This window comes from Apium graveolens, chromosome 7 (assembly GCF_009905375.1).
Source record: "Apium graveolens cultivar Ventura chromosome 7, ASM990537v1, whole genome shotgun sequence".
NCBI classification, from domain to species: Eukaryota; Viridiplantae; Streptophyta; class Magnoliopsida; order Apiales; family Apiaceae; genus Apium; species Apium graveolens.
In genome coordinates this window covers 76112481-76128608 of record NC_133653.1, presented here as the reverse complement: position 1 = coordinate 76128608, position 16128 = coordinate 76112481, and the positions used below count along the sequence as shown (strand labels likewise).

General features: G+C 35.6%; 1 pseudogene; it reads left to right on the top strand.

Moving 5' to 3' along the window:
- The first annotated feature begins 276 nt into the window (after positions 1–276).
- LOC141673762 (abscisic-aldehyde oxidase-like) lies at positions 277–9558 on the top strand (annotated as a pseudogene).
- The last annotated feature ends 6570 nt before the right edge of the window (positions 9559–16128 follow it).

Below are 16128 nucleotides of genomic sequence, written 5' to 3'. Positions count from 1 at the left end.
ATAAATAATAATTTAAATAATGGGATAACCTGCTCCAAATTTGAATATTTAGATAACTAACAAGTGACATGCTGAGTTTTAACGTTGAGGGGAAGTTTAAATACAAGTTGTAAATGCACAGTCTCCTTCAACTAGGCGATGTGGTTCGCTAATACTCTATTCTATTCTACCTGCCTTTCCCTTGCTCCTCTTTAACTAACCTCTATGCCCTTGAGATTATTATTATGACTAGGTGACTACTACTACTCATGTCATGTGTAGATTATACTACTTGACATGGAAACAGTTGGAGGAACTAGTACTAGTACTTATAAAGATAAAGATGCTGATGATATTGTTGTTTTTGCAATAATTGGGAAAAGATATGAGGTTTCATGTGAGGCCTCTACAACTATAATTGAATTCTTGCGTTGTCATACTCCTTTCAAGACTGTCAAGCTCAGTTGTGCTGAAGCTTCTCTTCTCTTCTCTTCTCTTCTCCAATTTATTGTGTTCTTCAGTTTTCTATTACTCAATTTATTATGTATCCACCTCTATTCCTACTTCAATTTATATGCTAAATTGGTGATCCTAATTTGAATTGTTGTGAAACCATCCCCAAGGTTCATAAATTTGGTACTAATCATGATTTTCTACTTTTGTCATTTCTGCTTTGATTTTCTTTTGGTTGATTAGATGTCCAAGTTTGCAATTAAGTATATCGTCAGTCCTCGTAGTGCAAGTGGATTCCTGATGTTTATTCCTTGTTTTTGCGACTGGATTCCTAATTTTAAATTTTTATTCCTGGTTTTGCAAATGTGTTAATAAATTTGATATCATTTATATAATATTATTGTTTACTACCTCGGTCTCTTATTTCTTTACAGTTTTTTTCAAATACTTGACACGTATTTTAAGGCAAGTATAAAGTATATTTCTGCAATTTATTTTTAAAATTTTCTTTTCTTGTATAAAAGTTTGAATATTATATTTTTATTTAAAAGAATTTTTTTTTTCTAATCTTGTATAAAAGTTTGAATATTATATTTTTATTAAGAAAAAAAATAAAAAAAAAATTATACAACTACTTTTAACACAATAGCATTCAAGTACATTTAAGTGCATGCCGAACCCCGTTCCCAATATAATTCAAGTGAAACGGTGGAGTACATCTTTGTTACAACAGCTTTTTCTGGGATTACCGAAATATAAAAATTACAATCTTCGGTTATTTATGTGCATGCTCGGATATTAGATAAAAGTAAGTTTCTTACGGTTGCAGCTGGTTGTGCTTCCTGTGTTGTTTTGTCTTCCAAAATTTACCTTTGATCTTTGATGTGGATTAGCAATGTGGTTTCTGCAATGCTTCCCAATGTGGTTTCTGCACGCCCGGAATGTGTGTTTCACTGTTCTCAGCGCTTGTCAATGCCGAGGAAGAGAAGCAGAGGCCGGATCCCCCTACAGGATTTTCAAAACTCACTGTTTGGAACCTGAAAAGGCTATATCAGGGAATCTTTGTAGATGTACTGGATATCAACCTATTGCAGATGCTTGTAAAAGTTTTGCTGCTGATGTTGATCTGGAGGATTTGAGAATTAATTCCTTCTGGAGAAAGGGAGAGAGTAATGGAGATAAACTTAGTAAATTACCATTTTATAATCCGAAAGATGATGTTTGTACATATCCCAAATTCTTGAAAAGAGAATTGGAGTCTGCAATATATTTGAACCCTCATAAAAAATCGTGGCACAATCCTCTTACTCTTGAGGAGCTCCAGAATTTCACTGACCTGAAATTGTCTACAACTCCAACTAAGTTAGTTGCTGGTAACACAGGAATTGGTTATTACAAGGAACTTAATCAGTATGAGAATTACATTAACTTAAGGAATGTCTCTGAGCTTTCATCAATTAGTAGAGATGAGACGGGGATAGTAATTGGAGCAACTACCACAATATCTCAAGCTATCTCAGTTTTGAAGGAGAAAGTAGAAGATGGCTTGTGTTCAGATAAGGAATTGATATTCACAAAAATTGCTGAGCATATGGAGAAGATTGTTTCGGAGCCTGTTCGTAACTTAGCTAGTGTAGGGGGAAATATGGTTATGGCACAAATAAATTATTTCCCATCAGACATTGTCACAGTACTTCTTGCTGGAAGTTCCACAGTGGATTTACTAATAGATATAAAACGTGAAATTCTTACATTGGAAGATTTTTTGTCAAAGCCACCATTGGATCATAGAGGGGTGCTTTTGAGTATGAAAATTCCCTTTTCGAGCTCATTTAGAAGTACCTTCACCACTGAAAGTAGTAAGTTGGTGTTTGAAACTTATCGCGCTGCTCCAAGGCCGCTTGGAAATGCACTACCTTACCTAAATGCTGCATTTTTAGCATTTATTTCAGTAAGTAGAATTGGAGTTGTCATTAATAAGATTCAGTTGGTTTTTGGTGCTTTCGGAGCTAAACATGCCAGGAGAGCTAGGGAGGCTGAAGAATACCTAGCTGGTAAAATTATAAGTTTGAATGTTCTTTACGAAGCTATTAACATAATTAGAGCCCCTGTGATATCTGATATCTGAAGACGGAACTTCAGATGCTATGTACCGAACAAGCTTGGTTGTCAGTTATCTTTTTGAGTATCTTTATCCCTTTTTAATGGTGTTGTTTTGGTTTCCAATGGATTGTCTACTCAGAACTATGTTAACAACTTAGCAGATGGAGACAACCCGTCAAAAGATGCTACAAAACTAGCACTATTGTTGTCTGCGAAGCAACCGGTGAAAACAAGCGGGGGACGGAACTGCATTTGGGCTTACCTGGGCTTAAGCCCAGGAGGATTTAAAAAAAAAAAATAGAAGTCATATGTACAATCACTTAGAACAACCCATTTATGTATATAGTCCATTCTAAAAATATTTTGTCTATCCTGTTCAACTTAAACTACTTAATAGTCAGTAAGACTTCAGTACATCAATTTTAAATTTGATGACAGGGGTGATCGGCGCGTGAAGTTTAGCTGAAGACTTGTCAAGCCCACCCCATTCTAAATTCCTGGTTCCGTCCCTGAGTGTGGTGAATTCATTCAAGAAACGTAATAACTTTCCCGCCATTTTGTCTGGAAGTAGTTACAATATTGTAAGGATTGTATCAGGTCATTTATATTTGAATAGAACACATCTGTCTGACAGTTATTTTTCTTCTCAATAAATAGGCGAAGCTATTTATGTAGATGATATTCTTTCACCATCAAATGCCTTCACGGTGCATTTATCTATAGCACAAAGCCTTTGGCAAGGGTTCAGAATGCCCGATTCAAGGATAGGTCACTACCAGATGGAGTAACTGCTGTATAACTTATAATGATATTCCAAGTGGAGGGGAGGATATAGGTTCCAAAACCATATTTGGTAAAGAACCACTATTTGCTGATGATATTACAAGCTGGCCAGTGTCTTGTTCTTGTGGTAATCTAGCTTTATCATGAATCTTGTATGTATTTAGTCTATGGTAACACTGTTTAACAACATACAACAAAAATATGGTTTCTATGTAATTATTATCTTATTTAGGCTACAGATACACAAAAGCTTGCCGACAGGGCTGCATCTCTGTCCATCGTTGATTATGATACTGATAATTTAGGTCTGCCAATATTAACTCTTGGACAATTGGACAATTTCAGTAAAAGTGCAAAGTTGTCACAGTTTGTTATGGGACTTGGTGAGCAATATACTGCTATAAGAGGTCATCTCCTGTTAATGACACTAATTCTGTCTCTTAGTGTTGCTTATAATCTATTGATGCAGGAAGAAAATCAAAGGGAATTGGGGATCAATACTAATATCACTGAGTCTGTGGCCTTGTTTAATAAGACTTATGATAAGTCTTATGATAATCAAAGAGGAGGTCTCAAATCTGGAAGACAGAGTAACATCAAGAAACTTGAGAATGCAGAAATATGTGATTTCTGTCAAATGTCTGGTCATTCAAGAGACAAATGCTTTTGTGTGCATGGTTATCCCCCATGGCACAGGCTTCATGGTAAACATAAACCTAAGCCTAAGCATCAAGTCAAAACTGCCCATGTCTATAATGTCAACACTGCTCCTTCAGAATCTGTGACTGCAGTGAAAGCTCCTGATGCTGTAGGCTTTACTAATGCTCAATGTCAACAACTTATGACTATGATACAGAGCAATTTCAAAGAGTTATCTGCTGCAAACAACAATGCTACATCTACATTTGGAATGCACAGTCAATGGCCTACTTCTCATAATTTTACTCCACATATGGCTGGTAATGTCATTCACTTTGTCTGTCATACAAACAGTAAGCATGCTTTGAAATCTAATATGTGGATTATAGATTCTGGTGCCACGGATCATATTACTCCTCATTTTCACTTACTACAAGATGTGAACACAACTAATTCTGTGTTGCATTTACCTAATGGTCAATACACTGCTGTTACACATATTGGTACTGTTGCTCTACATACTAATATTATCTTGATTGATGTGCTTTGTGTGCCAAGTTTCAATTATAACTTGCTGTCAATTCCAAAGCTCACTGCTACAAATGCTTACAATGCATTTTTCACTAAAGATGCATGCTATGTTCAGGACCATGTTTTGAAGAAGATCATAGAGATTGATGAGCTTCATGATGGACTGTATCTTCTACATCACCCTGTCAATAGTTCTGAGTCTTTACCTGATGTAATTCATTCCCAGCTTGATCATACTACTCATGTTCAATCTATGTGTAATACTGTGCAAAATATAACTGTCTCAAAGCTATGGCATGCCCGTTTGGGGCATCCATCTGTGTCTTCAATGAATTTTTTACCAACAATAATGTATAATCACTCTGTCATGTTTACTGAATGTGATACTTGCCATTTGGATAAACAAACTAGACTGTTCTTTTCTGATAGTATTACTTGTAATTATAGTCTATTTGAACTCATACATGTAGATGTTTGGGGTCCCTACAAATACAAGACACATGGGAACTGTAGTTATTTTTTTACTATAGTTGAAGACTTATCCAGAGCTACATGGGTGTTTCGCTTTGCTGATAAAAGTCAAGTTTCTTTGTTATTGAGAAATTATATAACATGCATCCATAAACAGTTCTCTTGTCATATCATATTTATTAGAACTGATAATGGCACAATGTACTTACATTCAGATTTCAAAAATTATTTAGACTCTCTTGGTATCATTCATCAAAAGAGCCGTACTTACACTCCACAATAAAATGGAGTTGTGGAGAGAAAGCACAAGACCCTTTTGAATACAGCTAGAGCTTTGAGATTGCAGGCATCTCTACCAATTTCTTTCTAGGGAGATTGTATTTTAACAGCCACATATTTGCTAAACATAACTCCTGTGGCTAGTCTGAAGGGTTTAACTCCTTATCAAATCTTGTTCTCAAAACCTCCTATATATGATCACATTAGAGTTTTTGGTACTCTGTGTTATGATATTAATACTCTACCACACAAGGATAAATTCAGTAATCGAGCTCATAAATGCATTTTTCTAGGTTATCCATTTGCTCAAAAAGCATATAAAGTCATGGATCTTGCTTCTAGAAAGGTTTTTGTATCCAGAGATATTTTGTTTCAGGAAAATGTCTACCCGTTTGCTTCTATTCATGTTTCATCTACACCTGATCATTTGTTTACTCTAGACATATCATTTCTTGAAGATCCATTCTATACATCTAATGATTTAGTCACAACTAATGCTGCTAACAATGGAGAGATGACACATAGGGAATCTGAATCTGTCAATGAGTGCACTGATGTTTCTCCAGTAGTTCAACCTACATCTATACCTATTAGACGAAGTACTCGTGTGAAGTCCATTTCAAGTAAATTTCAGGATTATGTTGGTCTTCCCTCTACTGTAGTTTCTAAAGTCAATACTGCTACTTTGTCTCATCAGTTAGCAAGATTTTCTCCTGCATATCAGGCTTTTGCTGCTAATATTACTCATGTTCCTGAGCCAAATTCTTATAATTCAGCATGTCATCATTCTGTGTGGTGTGAAGCTATGGCTACAGAACTTGCAGCACTGAAAACAAATAAAACCTGGACAATCATGCCCATTGCCTCCTGGAAAAAGAGTTGTTAGCTGCAAATGGTTATAAAAAGTAAAGTTTAATCAAGGTGGTACAGTAGAGCGTTACAAGGCATGTTTGGTAGCTCATGGATTTACTCAAACAGAAGGACTAGACTATTTTGAAACGTTTGCACCAGTTGCAAAAATGTCAATAATTCGAGTTTTATTATCTTTAGTAGCTGTTCATAATTGGTCTGTCACCCAGATGGATGTTATAAATGCGTTCTTATATGGTGAGTTATAGGAGGAAGTTTATATGTCTATTCCTCAAGGATACTGTTTGCCACCATAGTTTGCTTCCTATACATCTAAAGTTCCTCTGGTATGCAGACTGATTAAATCACTTTATGGACTTAAACTATCTCCACAGGAATGGTTTACCAAATTTTGATCTGTTGTGTTAGCCCATGGCTTTACTCAAGCTAGTTCTGATCACAACTTGTTTATTTTGGCTACATCTTCCAGTTTTATGGCAGTGCTCATCTATGTTGATGACATTTTGGTCATTGGCAATAATAGACAACAATTGCTCATCTAAAGGCTCATCTTGCTGGTCATTTCAAAATCAAGGATTTGGGTCCAATCAAAAATTTCTTAGGCATCGAAGCTGCTAGGTCTGCTAAAGGGATTTACTTAAATTAACGAAAGTACACGTTTGATATCATACGTGATGTTGGATTTGAAAATGCTCGAATTGCTGTTGTTCCTATGGAGAAAAATCACACTCTACTCGGTAATTCCATATCTCTATTTCTGTTTAATCATGTTTCTTATCGACGTTTGGTTGGGTGTCTTATTTACTTAACCATAACACGTCCTGATATCTCCTATGCTGTGCATATTCTATCTCAGTTTCTCTCTTCTCCTCGACAGTGTCATCTTGATGCTGCCTATCGAGTTGTTCGATATCTGAAATACACTCTTGGTCAGGGCATACTGTTATCTTCTAGTAGTAGTTTATCTCACACTGCTTATGCTGATACAGATTGAGGGGGTTGTCCTCTCTCTCGTCAATCTCTTATGTGCTACTGTGTTGTGTTAGGGTCTTCATTATTATCCTGGAAATGCAAGAAGCAACACACTGTGTCGCGTTCTTCTGCAGAGGCTGAATATCGTGCCTTAGCAGATGTCTGTTATGAGATAACCTGGTTGCTCACTCTTTTTCATGAGCTTGGTTTTAGTAATCTTAAACCAGTTCAACTCTTCTGTGGTAACAAATCAGCCATGTACATTGCTACAAATCCCGTATTTCATGAGCATACAAAGCTTATAGAAATTGATTGTCATATTGTTCGTGAGAAATTGCAGAAATGTGTTATCTCTACTACCTACATTGCTTCCAAGGAACAACCAGCTGATCTATTTACAAAAGCTCTATCTTCTTCCTCTCTGGTTTATCTAATGTCCAAGCTTGGTGTGCTTAATTTGTTTCCCACTCCAAGCTTGAGGGGGGATGATGTAACTAATATAGAAAGTCAGCATACCAAGTCAACCTAATAGATCTGTTATATTCTAGAAGGAATGTTGGTTAGATGAGCTGGAAATTAGTTTGTTAAATTACTCTTCTTATCCATTTTCTATAAATAAAAAGTAGTGGCTTATCTAAGAGCATCTCCAATAGGGGTTGCCAAACTTTTGTGGCATGGCACCCTTGGTTGCCTATCTATTGGAGTTAGGAGGTTGCCTACCAAGATTGCCAAAAGTTGGCAACCCCTTGGCAACTTCCTAAATTAGCAAAAAGTCATAAAAAACATCTAAAGTGTATATTACTCAATCCACTTTTATATTGAACTAAATATAAAATTAATATAGAGGGATCACATGGGAAACCTTTAAAGTTGCTTAACTATTGGAGCAAAATTTTAATAAATGTTGCCGAGAGTGACATGGATGTGAGAGAAAATTAAAAAATAATATATTTAATGATTTGTCAACTTTATTAGCAATCTCTATTGGAGGTGCTCTAACAAGCTAAACAATGTAATATATACTTCTTCTTCTTCAATACAGATATACTATTTTTTGCTTCATAAGCTTGAGTAAGTTCTCCATTAATGGAGCTGTCAAAAGGCGATAAAGGCCATGCCTGTGAGTACACATTTTGTTTCTAGAAAATGCAATTTACTGAGCCAGTTTGAATTGATGTTTGTCTCCTTCTCCAAATAATTTTAATAATGAACCAACATCCTACTGATTATAAAATATTCTTATCTAATTTAACATATAGATTATTAATGACAACACTCTATCTCTCACGTGTTTATGAAGTAATGGGTTGCATTATGATGTTGTTAGGACACTTCCATCGACTACACATCATTTGTTTTGGGTTTAGAGTAATATTTTTGGTAGGAAAATAAAGTAATCTGCTGATACCTTCATTATAATTTGGAACACAAGAAAATTTGGGATTCAGATCAAGAAAGATATATATGGTCAGGTCGCTGCAGCATGTGCACTTGCAGCTCACAAATTACGTCGTCTTGTGTGAATGTATCTTAATCGTAAGACTGACATGATAATGGCGGGAGGAAGACATCCCATGAACATAACATATGATATTGGGTTCAAATCCGATGGAAAGATCACAGCCCTACACCTGTATATTTTGATCAATGCAGGGATCTTTGCAGATATAAGCCCTGTACTTCCAAGTAACATGTTGGGTGTGCTTAAGAAATATGATTGGGGAGCTTTATCTTTTGACATTAAGGTATGCAAAACAAACCATTACAATAAATCTGCAATGCGAGCCCCTGGGGAGGTGCATCCATCTTTTATTGCGGAAGCTGTAATGGAACATGTTGCCTCTATGCTTTCCATGGAAGTATATTCTGTTAGATACAGGAACCTTCACACATTTGATAGTCTTAATTTATTCTATAAGCATAGCGCAGGAGAACTTGTGGAGTATACTCTGCCGTCTATCTGGGACAAATTACAGATATCATCAAGTATTAGCCAAAGAACTGAAAAGATACAACAGTTTAATCAAAAGAATTTATGGAAGAAAAGGGGGATTTCTCAGGTTCCCATTGTGCATGAAGTCACCCATTGTGCATGAAGTCACTGTGAGACCTACCCCAGGGAAAGTAAGCATTCTTTCAGATGGATCCATTGTTGTAGAAGTTGGTGGGATTGAGCTTTGGAAAGGGCTCTGGACGAAGGTAAAACAAATGACTGCATATGCACTTAGTTCAATTCAATGTGATGGAATTGAAAATATCCTGGATAAGGTACGGATTGTTCAAGAAGATTCATTGAGTTTAATTCAAGGCAGGTTCACTGTTGGAAGCACGATATCTGAAGCAAGCTGCGAAGCAGTAAGAATTTGTTGCAACATCTTGATTGAACGACTTGCCCCTCTTAAGGAAAAGTTGTAGGGTCAAATGATTTCTTTGACCTGGGATACTTTAGTTCTCCAGGTACCTCTCATCTCTAGATAAGAATTTATCAAAACCTCTCGAATTCTCTCATATCAGGTTTGTCCTTGCAAGCACTTTGTTTTGTTAGTTGTATCGACCAAAGAATAAAAATTTTCAGCAATTTGTGCCCTTGCCTGTATATATAATAGTGGTTGCGCATATCTTCTTAAAGAGTATATACTATACATGGATTTAAAAGACCTGCACTATTTTTTTAAAAGTTAATATCATCAATTCGATAAATGACACCAATTTTTTTTAAATTTATATTTTAAATAGTTTATAACTTACATAATACAAAATTACCTAGATAGATATTAATTTAAAATTTCATTTATTACTTATCTTCCTACACATCTTTAAGTCATAAATACTAATTTCAAACTTACCCAATACCATCTTAACATAGATATTGTATAAACCATTTTACGAAATAAAGAAGTTTTATATTTGACCATTTTAAGAAACAAAGAAGTTTTATATATAATAAAACCTATATAAAGTAATAGTCATAACATCGGGAAAAAATATTACATAGAGTTTATTCTTTAATAGAGGTTAATAAATAAATTTAAAATATGAATCTCAGTTGTTCTTTTTTCAGAATCAGATGATAGGATTATATGCTCAGACTTTCTTAAGAGTATCTTTAGGGTAATAGATAAACTTGTTAGCTAAAATATTATTAACTAAAATTTTGTTGAACATGTAATGATTTATGTTCAAGTGGTTTTCAATATTTATTAGTTATATTCAAAATATTATTTTATTTTTTATTTTAAATATATAATTAAAATAAATTTAAGCTAGTTATATTCAATAAAATTGAAAATAAACATGTATTTAAATCAAAATATTTAATGACAATATTTTTATTTTTTTATATTCATGGAAATATTTTAAAGTAAATATTATAAAATAAAAAATTACTATAATTATAAATATAATAACATATATAAAAATGGAAAAAATAAAATTAATAAACATTACATTCATATATAAAAAAATTTAACTGAAGCATAGCTTATTATAATATAATATTAGAATTTTTAATTTTGGTTAATAATTAAATAATATTTAAAAATAATTTAAGCTATTTTGTTATTTGTTATAAAAAAATTTAAAAGAGAACCTAGAATAACATTAGGTTAAGGGTTAGACCATATTCGTGTATTGATTTAGATGATGTGTAGATTTAATAAATGTAGCGTGTAACGGGAGCTCCCATGGGTGTTATCAAAATTTTACGTATCAAGTATATTAGACTGCCACATATACATTATACCTAACTGATGATCAGCGTTAGAAATGCTCTAATCTGGTTTGTGTGTGCTTATAAAGCAGTTGTTGACGGAGAGATTAACAACAAAATTTGAGGTTTATCGCTGAAATTAATATCTACAATGGTGATTCTTCTCCAGAAAAGTGAGCGAAGTGTGTTGCTTGTGATGAATTGGGGACGGTGGCTCTTTTAATCTCTTAACTTCCAACCCTTTTCAATGTGCCTACATACCCATGATATAGGGATCAATCATGATGTAGTTCTTGGAAAATAAGAAACCTAATGGGCTTAGACTTCTTATTCCAATACCCGGTAGAAGTCCTTCCAGAATCAATCTTCCACTAGCTTTAGAAATGTTCAACTATGAGGCCCGCAAAGGCCCAAGACTCGTTCGTAATTGTAGGACTTCACGGTAGTGCATCTCCCCGCACAAGGATAACACTTCGCTACATCTATCTTCCTTGATTTACAAATGCATGTATAACCACAATTCACCCTAAATGCCGGACGCATCTCTGTCCCCTGAATGAGGATAACCCACCAGATAGCAGTACATGTGATCCAAAGCTCTTGGGTGCAAAATGTAGGATGACTGCAAAGTTCTCCAATGAGAACACTCGTTGAATACAAAAATAGTGTTCTCAAATCACAGACCAATGTTAACCCCGCATCCCCAATGAGGACACTCGTTGAATACATGAGGATGCCTTCAATCATCAGATATATCCTTGGAGGCCTTCAAACTTTTCACGGACATCCCTATGCTTGACCAACTCAAGGAAGGAGTTTTTAAAGAGTACCTACAACAAGTATGTTAATAGAAATATCCTCCATTGCTCCCTCCATGTTTGCCTTGTCTTGATGTTGTCCTTACTTTCCTTGTCCTCGAAGATGACAAGCCTGTTGCGTCGTCCTGAATGTGGACAAACCCTACTTCCCAAATGAGTCCAAGTATATGCATTTCCCTAGGCTAGGACGCGCTTCACCTTATTGGATGCACACAATTCTCCATGCATTGTAATCAACACTCAAATAACCTATATAAAGTATTTCACCCAATGAGGGTACGTCCTAGCTCCCATCTTACATTATGGCCTAAAACCTAATTATTTATCCTTTTGCCCCAATTTGATTTCAGTTAACCCATTATTGACCCGCAATAATCCATTACCAATTTTTGGCTATAACAACTACCCCGAATTCCATATGAAGTTGAATACAAAATTGGAATTCTATTGTCCAAATCCAAGAAAAAATTTACGTCATCCTCCAAAAAATATGAGTGTACGTCCTACGCATCTTCCTCTATAGAGGTGCGTTCTAAATCTTTGTTAGGTCACACAACACTGTAGAAGGGGGTTGAATACAGTGTAGAATACAATCAAATTGATTTCGAACATAAGTAACAGTAAACAGATATATTCGATATAATAAACTCTGTTACAATGGAACTGTTCTCTCTCAATGATGAACAAATATCACAAGAGCTGCTAGGTTATAATGTATAATCTTCTCGATAATGATAACACATATAGTGTAAACCTATGTCTGTGTTTATATAGTACACAGTTACAAGATAACTTCTAATTGATATGGAATATAATTCTGTCTCCTAAAATATATCAATCAGATATCTTATACAATTCTTTAAGTCCTCTAACTCTTTCCATGCATATCTTCTTTTTGTATTAGTCTCGATCTTCTTTCCTGTAAATCAGCTTCCTTCCTTAACTGTTAGTCCTCCAGTACTTAAGTTCTGATATCCATCTTCTGATATTATCTTCTGATAATCTAAGTCCTGATATCCTTAAGTTCTGACTTCCAGTAAGTACCGATTCCAGTAAGTATTGATATTTCCTGTTTGTTAAGATCTGAAAACTAAACATGAATCATATTAGACATGACATCTCAAATATATCTAACAATCTCCCCCAACTTGTAAATTGTGCAAAATATACAAGTTAATAGATTTGATGATGTCAAACCATTTAAGTTCAATTACAATAAGAGTTTAATAAGACTATTAACTACAACTTATAGTCCTTTTAGCTTTACCAACTTCACTGGATCAATCTGAATCCATAATGATTCTCAATAAAATCTCTTACTAGCTTGTCTTCAGCTTTCCTCAGAATTTTAACTAACTGTGCTTTGACCTTGTTAGGGCGAAAACACGTGCTAATAATACACGCAAGTATACGCGTTCGCAAGTAATATAGAATACTTTCTAGTTCGTTCCCACAGAGACTCAGACTAATTATTGTTTAATTAAACTCACTCACCAATGTATAATTACTTCTCAATGTTAAGACACTAACACTTAGAATTGTTGACTAAATATTAACTACAATTAACTACTTAATTAATCACTTAATTAACACTTCGAATTAACAATATTAAAACACTCATGAGATCATTACTTCATTACTACTTCCTTCAATAGTTATTGTTATTACCCTTAGCATGCAACATTGAAGATATTAATCGAATAACACGAAACTGATAAAAGCCAACTTTCATTGTACTAATACCATTCTACCAAGCATCCACAATTAAGATAGAAGTTGAATAGTCATCAATTATGTTGAGTTCCTATATGTCTACAGAAATTGACAACATAACGATTTAAGCACAAGTTATTCCTTTTGATTACAAAGGGCGAATAAAACTGTTAGAGTTACCCACTAATCATGCACATCATACATGAACCTATGCTAGCATGGCAAGTTCTAAATCTCAAGATCCACCGTCGCTTCACAAGAGATTAACACCCTATCTTATATGTTTGCGATGCACATAAGACGAATACGCACAACCAATACTATATATCATACAATCATCACACACTAAGGTATTAAACAATTAACTAAAGAATTCCATAGTAAATCCGTTACGACCTCATGATCACGATTAGCCCATAATAGCACTTATCGTCATCATGGGTTCATATAAAAACATGATAAACAAACACAAAAGAATAATAACCAAACTAATAATATTAAACCAGAGTACGTCACAAGAGTAATTAGGTTCAAAGTAAGAAAACTAGCATCCAACGTTACAACGAAATAAAGAATCACAAGAAAATATGCTTCCTCTTCGTTGCTGTGTGCTAAAACGGTCTTCTTCCTTATCTCCTTCGCTCCTTGCTTAATACCACGATCCAACCTTGTGAAAACGTCTCCAAATCTACTTATATAATAGTCCCATAAAACTCAGATTACATAGAAGTTGGAAGCCAAACAGAAGTAGAAGTCTTAAAATAATTATTTATTTCCCGACCTTGCGCGGCCGCTCAGCATAGCTGAGCGGGCGCTCAGCCTTCTGCGCGGTATGCTGAGCGGGCGCTCAGGACCCTACTGGAAAATTCCTGAGTTTGCTCCGTTTCTTCGCTGTAATCTGCCCCTTTCTTTCCTCTCGCAAAGGTGAACACATGCCAAGGCTTATTCTTGATGATTACTCCTCCGAAATGCAACTAATACCCTGAAATGCATAAACACTAGAAAAACGCATCAAATACACAAAATACTTGATTTTAAGGCACCAATTTAAGCTATTTTAAGACGTACTAAGTGGTATAAAATGCCACTTATCACACCCCCAAACTTAAATCGATGCTTGTCCTCAAGCGTCATAGACTCAAAAATAAATAAAAACATGCATGAATGCAATCTATATGAAATGCAGCGATCCCCCTTACTACGAACTAACCAACCAATTTACAACATATCAACAAATGCAGTTAGGCGATCAAAGAACAATCAAATCATGTAAACGAACATACAGCCAGAAACTTGGTGTGTGCGGATGCTTAACAGATATGTTTCGGAACTAGACCAATTATTATGACTCAACTATCATCAAGGCAATCACATGATTATACAAAGAATAAAAATTCTAGGCACAAAGTGACTTATAACACTATAAGAATTCTGGAGCTTATTACGGAATCATACTTTTTATTCACATAAATAATGCTTATTTGACCGTGCAATGAGTGAGGTCCACAAAAGGCTTATACAATGGTATCCATGTAGCAAGCGTTAGGTTAGCGGATCCCAGACTCTAAAAGCCTTAGGTCACTAGGCACAAAGTCCCCTAAGAACTTAATAACTCGAACACCAAAGAGCCCACTCGTGATCAATTATGCATAAATACATACTTTTTTTTTCCTTTTTTTTTTCAAAATTTCTGAGCAAGTGCGTTTCGCTCCATCTTGCTCAACCCTAGACTACTCGCATAACATGCGAGCCGACTACTAGCCATTTGACGCCTAGCCACAACTAGCAACAAATTCCATTTTTTACTCCATTTTTTTCTTTTTCATGCCTTTATCACTAAGAATCTATTATCAAATTTTAAGCATAATAAATAGATTAACCTTGAAAATAATCAGGTTATAACAACAATCTAGCCCTTAAGCATTCTCTAAGACTTAGTGAAAATACAAGTGCTTCTAGCATGCATATCAACCTACACGACTCAACATCACTTTAATGCTATCACTACACTCGCATCAACATCATAAATTAGTCGATCAATCATCGCAAAAGGGATCATGGCATATGCATGAGCTATATGATATGACAAACAAATAAAGCTATAAAAAAAACTATATGGCAAAAATTATGCAACTATATGAACTTACTATCATGAAAATGCAACTATATGACACACACACAAAATATTTCTTAACTACCACCCCCAAACTTAAAATCTTCACTGTCCCCAGTGAAGGTAGTAGAAAGGAACACAGGGTATACCTACTCGGAGTCATCATCATCATCACCCTCAGTGGGTGGAGTATCAGGCGGCGGGTATGCAGAGTCCTCACCAAAAACTGGCCACTGGATGTCAGCTCCAAGGCCCCGAAAAGCAGTCCCTAACGCAAGGGTGAGCTCTTGAGCAAACCTGCTCTGTGTCTCGTACATGGCATCCATCCGCCGTGAAAGCCTCCTATACTGGGCATCAGCCATCCCAGCACCCTCCTGAGCTCTCGAAGAACCAGCCTCATCATGCCTAGGCCTAGCCAAAGTAGCACCTCATGCTGGACGCCCTCCTGGAAGACGATAACCCAGCCCATACTCCTCGGGCTCACCACCGGTCCACTCCTGCATCCCATTCAGAGTCCCAGAATCAATAGGAGCGGCCGGCATCTGCAACTGCTCATGAGACGGCCAGTTCACTCCCACTGCTTGGCAAAGCTTTGTGACCGTGGATGCATAAGGGATGTTCATGTGCTTAGCTCCCCTCAAAAACTTCAGAATTCCTTGGTAGATAAACTCACCAAGGTCCACATAGTACTCCTC